The sequence below is a fragment of the Somniosus microcephalus genome, chromosome 2, assembly GCF_052327205.1.
Source record: "Somniosus microcephalus isolate GS21.2 chromosome 2, FLI_Smic_1.0, whole genome shotgun sequence".
Taxonomy (NCBI): Eukaryota; Metazoa; Chordata; class Chondrichthyes; order Squaliformes; family Somniosidae; genus Somniosus; species Somniosus microcephalus.
In genome coordinates, this window is record NC_140988.1 from 79041337 (window position 1) to 79050056 (window position 8720).

Genomic DNA, 8720 nt, shown 5'->3' on the forward strand with positions numbered 1-8720 from the left:
GAAAAATGGCAGTCCGGAACAATTCGGGCCAGACAAGGACCTCTGATGTACACAGTAGATATTGGTAACAATGTGATAAGGCGTCATGCGGATCAACTGGTAGAATCAAGAGCAAGGGTCGAACCCATGGTTGCGACAGAGACAACTGTGGAAGACGTTAATGAACCTGAAGCATCTACCTCGGCAGGGACTGTACCTGATGATGACGTCCAATACATAGGAAACCAACAAGAAGAGTCACCTCAGCAACAAGAATCAGAGACCACTGAAAGGCATTATCCAAACCGAATCAGAAGGCCTCCTGAGAGACTGAACCTTTGAACTGTTTATACCTGAAGTTATATATGTATATATGTTATGATGTTATGTTAAATGGGGATATGACTGTTAAGCTAAAAAGGGAGGATTGTGGTGTATGTAACCTGTTCCACCTTAAGAGAACTTAAGCCTGTTCCACCTTAAGAGATGTACTACTTTCTCTGGCTGCTGTATACGTAATACCGGTGGTGACCACCGGTATATAAGTACTGTGTAGTGATATTGTATTTAGTATAGTCCTGACCTCCAACTAGTAAAGACCTGTTGAACTTTATTCTTGTAGTCTGTGTCAGTAATTAATCTTAATACAACTGGAACACACAGACTTAACAGACGTTTCTCTTGAAAATTGGTTTGATTTGCTGTGTAATTCCATATTGCGTGGTAGGTGCTGACTTTTTGTGAGTGTTTGTAATATCTGTTCTAAGTAATCTGTTGAAAAATTAGCATTTGTCTCACTTATCTGAAGAAGAGATTTGTAAAATTCAAGTAGAAATTCAAGTCAAAATCCATTTTCTTGTTTGACTTTTTTCTATGTGAAGTTTTACTGTTGTTAGTGTTGCCTTGTGTTGTATTGCATTGTACCTAAGGAAGGATATGCTTGCTTTAGAGGCAGTGCAACAAAGGTTCAATAGATTGATTACTGGGATGAGAGGGTTAACATAGAAAAATAGAAGATAGGAGCAGGAGTAGGCCATTCGGCCCCTTGAGCCTGTTCCGCCATTTAATGAGATCATGGCTGATCATCCAAATTCAGTACCCTGTCCCTGCTTTCTCCCCATATCCCTTGATCCCTTTAGCCTTAAGAAATATATCTAACTCCTTCTTGAATATATTTAATGAATTGGCCTCAACTGCCTTCAAAAAAGGTGGTAGAGAAAAAGCGGGGAAGTATAGACCGGTAAGCCTGACATCGGTAGTGGGGAAAATGCTGGAGTCTATTATAAAAGATGTAATAGCAGAGCACTTGGAAAGCAGTGACAGGATCGGACAAAGTCAACATGGATTTACAAAAGGTAAATCATGCTTGACTAATCTACTGGAATTTTTTGAGGATGTAACTGGTAAAATAGATAAGGGAGAACCAGTGGATGTGGTGTATTTGGACTTTCAGAAGGCTTTCGATAAGGTCCCACATAAGAGATTAGCGTGCAAAATTAAGGCACATGGGATTGGGGGCAAGGTATTGACTTGGATAGTGAACTGGTTGGAGGACAGAAAGCAAAGAGTTGGAATAAACGGGTCGTTTTCCGAGTGGCAGGCAGTGACTAGTGGGGTACCGCAAGGATCGGTCCTAGGACCCCAGCTGTTCACAATATATATTAATGATCTGGACGAGGGAATTGGATGTAATATCTCCAAATTTGCAGACGACACAAAGCTGGGTGGGAGGGTAAGCTGTGAGGAGGATGTCGTGAAACTCCAGTACGATTTGGACAGGTTGGGTGATTGGGCAGAAACATGGCAAATGCACTATAATGTGGATAAATGTGAGGTTATCCACTTTGGTGGCAAAAACAGGAAGGCAGATTATTATTTGAATGGCAATAGATTGGGAGAAGGGGAAGTGCAAAGAGACCTGGGTGTTATTGTGCACCAGTCGCTGAAGGTAAGCATGCAGGTGCAGCAGGCAGTTAAGAAGGCAAATGGTATGCTGGCCTTCGTAGCAAGAGGGTTCGAGTACAGGAACAAGGACGTCTTGCTACAGTTGTACAGGGCCTTGGTGAGACCGCACCTTGAGTTTTGTGTGCAGTTTTGGTCACCTTACCCGAGGAAGGACGTTCTTGCCATGGAGGGAGTGCAGCGAAGATTCACCAGGCTGATACCTGGGATGGCAGGAATGACGTATGAGGAGAGATTGTGTCGATTGGGCTTATAGTCGCTGGAGTTTAGAAGATTGAGAGGGGATCTCATCGAAACCTATAAAATTCTGTCCGGTCTGGACAGACTAGATGCAGGAAGGATGTTTCGGATGGCCGGGGAGTCCAGAACCAGGGGTCATAGTCTAAGGATAAGGGGTAAGCCATTTAGGACTGAAATGAGGAGGAACTTCTTCGCCCAGAGAGTGGTGAACCTGTGGAATTCTCTGCCACAGAGGGCGGTGGAGGCCAGTTCATTAAATATATTCAAGAAAGAGTTGGATATATTTCTTGAGGCTAAAGGGATCAAGGGATATGGGGAGAAGGCAGGGACAGGGTACTGAATTTGGATGATCAGCCATGATCTCATTGAATGGCGGAGCAGGCTCGAAGGGCCGAATGGCCTACTCCTGCTCCTATCTTCTATGTTTCTATGTTTCTGTGGTAGAGAAGTTCACAGGTTCACCACTCTCTGGGTGAAGAAATTCCTCCTCATCTCAGTCCTAAATGGCTTACCCCTTATCTTTAGACTGTGACCTCTGGTTCTGGACTCCCCCGCCATCGGGAACATCCTTCCTGCATCTAGTCTGTTTAGTCCTGTTAGAATTTTGTAAGTTTCAATGAGATCCCCTCTCATTCTTCTAAACTCTAGCGAATATAAGCCTAATCGACACAATCTCTCCATGCGTCACCCCTGCCATCCCAGGTATCAAACTGGTGAATCTTCGCTGCACTCCCTCCATGGCAAGAGCATTCCTCCTCAGATAAGGCGACCAAAACTGCACACAATACTCAAGGTGTGGTCTCACTAAGGCCCTGTACAACTGCAGCAAGACATCCTTGCTCCTGTACTCGAATCCTCTCGCTATGAAGGCCAACATACCATTTGGCTTCTTAACCGCCTGCTGCACCTGCATGCTTACCTTCAGCGACTGGTGCACAAGGACACCCAGGTCTCATTGCACTTCCCCTTTTCCCAATCTATTGCTGTTCAGATAATAATCTGTCTTCCTGTTTTTGCCACCCAAGTGGATAACCTCGCATTTATCCACATTATACTGCACCTGCCATGCATCTGTCCAATCACCCAACCTGTCCAAATCATACTGGAGTTTCTCTGCATCCTCCTCACAGCACACACGCCCACCCAGCTTTGTGTCGTCTGCAAACTTGGAGATATTACATCTAGTTCCCTTGTCTAGATCATTAATATATATTGTGAATAGCTGGGGCCCTAGCACTGACCCCTGCAGTACCCCACTAGTCACTGCCTGCCACTCGGAAAAAGACCCGTTTATTCCAACTCTTTGCTTCCTGTCTGCCAACCAGTTCTCTATCCAAGTCAGTACCTTACCCCCAATCCCGTTAACTTTGCACGCCAATCTCTTATGTGGGACCTTATCGAAAGCCTTCTGAAAGTCCAAATACACCACATCCACTGGTTCTCCCTTATCTATTCTACAAGTTACATCCTCCAAAAATTCCAGTAGATCAGTCAAGCATGATTTACCTTTTGTAAATCCATGTTGACTTTGTCCGATCCTGTCACTGTTTTCCAAGTGCTCTGCTATTACATCTTTTATAATGGACGCTAGCATTTTCCCCACTACCGATGTCAGGCTTACCGGTCTATAAGTTCCTGTTTTCTCTCTACCACCTTTTTTAAATAGTGGGGTTACATTAGCTACCCTCCAATCCATGGGAACTGTTCCAGAGTCTATAGAATTTTGGAAGATGACCAGCAATGCATCTACTATTTCTCAGGCCACTTCCTTAAGTACCCTAGGATGTAGATTATCAGGCCCTGGGGATTTATCGGCCTTCAATCCCGTCAATTTCCCTAACACCATTTCCCTACAAATACTGATTTCATTCACTTCCTCCCTCTCATTAGACCCTATGTTCCCCGACATCTCTGGGAGGTTATTTGTGTCCTCCTTTGTGAAGACAGAACCAAAGTATGTATTTAATTGGTATCCCATTTCTTTGTTCCCCATTATAAATTCCCCTGATTCTGACTGCAAAGTTGTCCTATGAGGAGAGATTGTGTAGAATTGGCCTATACTCTGGAGTTTAGAAGAATGAGAGGTGATCTCATTGAAACATATAAGATTCTGAGAGGGCTTGACTGGGTAGATGCTCAGAGGCTGTTTCCCCTGGCTGGAGAGTCTAGAACTAAGGGTCGTATTCTCAGGATAAGGGGTTGGCCATTAAGGACTGAGATGAGGAGGAATTTCTTCACTCAGAGTTTTGTATCTTTTGGAATTCTCTACCCTAGAGGGCTATGGTTGAGTATATTCAAGACTGTGATCGATAGATTTTTGGACTCTAAGGGCATCACGGGATATGGGGATCAAGCGGGAAAGTGGAGTTGAGGTCGAAGATCAGCCATGGGCTCTATGGGCCGTATGGCCTACTCCTGCTCCTATTTTCTTTTGTATTGATTGGTTTGTGGTGTGATTATCATGGCAACAGCACTGTGAAGGTCACTGCAAGACCATTTATGTGATGTTGGGAATAATGAGGTTTTGAAGAAATTGAATTTTGATATGTTTGTGTTATTTTTGTGAGGATTTAGTAACATTTTGACATGGTTAAGCTTAGTTGAGAATTTCAATATTGGTGTGTTCTTTAAATGTATTAAGTTTTCCCTTTCTTTGTGAAATTTGAATGGTGAAGAGTGACAACAGCAGTGTGATATGTAGTCAAGAGGTACACACTGCTCTTGTTATTCTCCATTCAATCTGAGTCACACCTCAGACTGTTAAGCTCAGGAAAGTCAGCATATCACATTATTGATATAATATACTTCTGAGGCCACACTCCATTGTATATAACAGTTCCCACTTGCTCCACTGCTGGTCAGTACAATTATTGGATTCTTGTTTTAAAAATAGTCTTGAATAAAACAAATAATAATAGTCTTGAATAAAATAAATAATAAATTATTGAAATGTCTCCATTGTCAGCTCCCAAGATTCATTGATGTGGACTACTACAATCTGCTTCAAACCACATGTTGACACCTTCATCAACATATCATTAATCTGCCACCTATTAGCGAATGTCTGCCAAGGAGGTAGAAAATTCCCAAAGACTATCATTCTTGTAAGCCAAACAATATATTTGAAATGAGCAGTTATATAACCACAGTTTTTCAAATTCTTGAACACCCGAAGTTTTGATGCCAAGTAAACTGAGAGACAAGTGTAATCAGGGTCCCGTTCCTTGCCTTTCACAGGACACTATCATCAACTACAGCATTTGGGCTAGAATTCTCCTCTGCAATTTGTCCAGGACCTCCACTGCTCCTTTCCCATCTATTCCAGGCAAATGCTGGCCCAGGTCCCAAGTAGACTTCCCTCCTGTCCACACCAGTTACCACACTTCGTGGCGCCACCATGGGGAAGGTGCAGTAAGCCGGAGAGGCAACGGAAACAACCCTGGATTATCATTCCACTGGGAGCCTCCTTTCCTTCTTGCCTCTACTTACCTTCTTGTATAGGCCTTGGTCTCTGCTGAGGCCTACAGGCAGCTAATCTTTCCAACTTCAGATAACTTCTGTCCCTTTAATTGCGTGGCTGCCTCTTGTAGTGCTGTAGTGCTGGTCTCGCTGCCGGGCAATGGTGCTCTCCTTCTTGGTGGTGGGAATCCCACCGTGAATAGAAGATGAATCCTGACCAAGGAAACCTGGGAGGACAATCGTGATTGGCCGTACTGTCTAAATGCTGTTTTATAAATATCTACCTATAGCAATCATCATCTGAATATTAGCCCTCAGAAAGAGCCTTTTAAAATAAAATCACATCATGATGATTCAGAATTGCAATTCAGTGCTTTTAGTAAAATGTGTTTCACTCATCTTTATGCCAGATACTAAACAGTGGCTCTTTTTGCAAAGAAATGTAATTAGATTTTGTTTTTCTCTGTGTAATATAAAGTTCAGTTCTTCGATTTTTTTGATCTGGCTTCCACTCCTGCTGGTGGGTTAGCCGCCAATGTGAATCCACCACGAACTCACTGCAATTACCTCAAAAGGCCCTTATTTGCCATGCAGGTTAGTTTGAAGTGGTAATGACATTCCTGATAGGTTTACTGCTCTGCTGGGGGGCTGGGGCGTGAAATTCTGCTCCGGTGCTGCCTTTAAAAAGCTGCAGCCAATTAAAGGGCAGCATCGCTTTTCACCAAGAATGGCTGAAGCAACAGCAGCCTCGTGGTGTAAACATTCTCCGATACATCCCTGGAGGTCCTTTTGGCAGAAGTCAGGGCCAGAAGAGCAAGATTGTTGAGTACTGAGGGCAGGAAGTGCCATAGAAGGATGGTGTATGCTGTGTTGAAGAAGCAAACAGAAGCAATCACTGCTATCTCTGCCACACCAGATTGCCCACATGGTGCAGGAAGACATTCAATGATCTCAGAAAGGTAGGTCTAGGCACTCTTCCCACTTCACACCCTCTACTACTCAAACAACCTTCACTCACCTCCTCACCTTATTTACTCAAAACCACTCTTCCAACTTGCATTGTACCAACTCACTTTCCTTTCACAAGGGCTTCAGCTAGTCTTCAAGGGCATTTGATTCAAAGGGACAATGCACCTCCACTTCTCATCATCGTGGGATGCATGCACTCACATGGACAAAAGTTTTTATAACACATGCAATTAATATTGTCTCCTCGCTCTTGAAAGGAATGGTTGGCCTACAGCCAGTGCTAAAGAAATACAAACACAAGAGAAGCAACAGCATTGAAAACTCTGAATGCACATGAAGAGGAGGCACTGCACATTGAGGACAGGCAAACAGGAGAACCTGGGGGAGGGGGAAAGTTTGGAGGTTGGGTGGCAACAGAAAGGTGTAAAATCCGGGAAATATAGGGCTGGATTTTACGAACCTTGGCGGATCCATGGCAGGCGACGTTGGTGGCGGTTCCCGACCTCACTGCTGTCTCCATCCCAGCCTCGGAAATGAATTTACCGTGATGGGGCTTGTTAAGCCAACCCAGCGCGTTTGGCAGCCAATTGGAGGAAGCAGGTCTGGTGCTATCTAGATTTTCACATCCCCATCTCACTAGCCACTCCTCTCACTCACCCTCATCCTAGTGCAATCATACCAACTAACAACACTCAATGTTCTTGTAAAGTTTCTGTTAATGTGTCAAACACTGAAACCTTTATTTTCACCACTTTGCGTTCTTGGACAAATTTGTGTGCACCTTTGGAAGTGGCTTAGTGAGTTGTAGTGAATGGTGAGACATAACGGTACCCCCCGCAGTGGTGATGAGTGTGAAAGGAATGGCTTAGGCATTGTAGGGATGCTTTATGGCATTGGTGTGGGATGGTGCCAACCTGGCGCATCATGTGGCAGCAAGGGTGTGCAGCGTCAAGTGAAGTAAATCTGGCCATGGTGAGGCCATCCCTGCCCTCCCAGGCAACAATGTGATCGGGTACTGATGCCCTCTGTCCTGTGCAGCATCAGGTGATTGCGGAGAAGGCTGGTGTTGTTGGTGCTGCTGGTGTGCCTGGTGCTGCTAGTGTTGGGACTGATTGTGGTGGGATTCTGAGTACCAAGGTGAGAGAGTTTCAAGGGCACCCATTCTGATGGAATAGATGGCAGGTGAAGTAGAGATGACAGAAGTGACTGTCAATGGTGAGAGAGGTAATGAGGTCAGACTGGATGGAGACTTGTGTAAAGACTTGCAGCATCCTGAATCTGTAGTGGAAATGCAGTTTAGAGAAGCTAGTGGTTAAGGAAATATTTCTCAATCAGCTGGGAGCTTTGACTTGACATTTGAAGCTGTCAACTCAGCTTCACAGACCAGATCTAGGCACAGCGGGAAACCGGTGCACAACCTGTCAAATCCAAAAAGCTGGGGAAAAAACAGCCACTAATGATTTTAATTACTTCCCTCGCTGCTGCGTGTCGGGTCTGCTCAGCGCTGACAGACCCAACATTTGGTAAAGGCACGTGGTGGCGGGTTCACAGCTGGGGAAAAAAACACTTTCCCAACTGACCCGCCACCGATCGCGCCCGCTGACCGCCCAGAAAATCAAACCCGTAGTCTCTGTGCTTTTCAAAGTATTACAATACCCTTACACTCGGCAAGGTCGAGTGTCACTCTCTGGGCAGCTAAACAAGCTCTTCTGAGTTTCACATCATAGAGAGTGCCTTGAAGGAAGGGGCCAACCATGATGATGACCATATAGGCACTTCCACTGGGAATTTGGTTGCCGGAACCACAGCCTCAACTGCTGCCCTTTCCTCACCAACTGCATCATGGCACCTCACTTGCCCAAGTACAGAACAGAGACACCCACCCGGGAGGAAGTAGCTAGTGAATTAGTCGGGCTATCATTAGGTAAAGCACTGGAAAAATTACCACCCTTGGCTGGGGAGCCTAGGGATCCAGATCTCATGAACCCAATCTTCAAAAGAGCTATAATTAGGGAGCATCACTCTCATGTGGAAACAGTGAAGAAGGTTTGTTGAGATCATTGGCAAATGGGAGGAGTCCACTCCCTGCATCTGCAATGCATTGTGGGCAG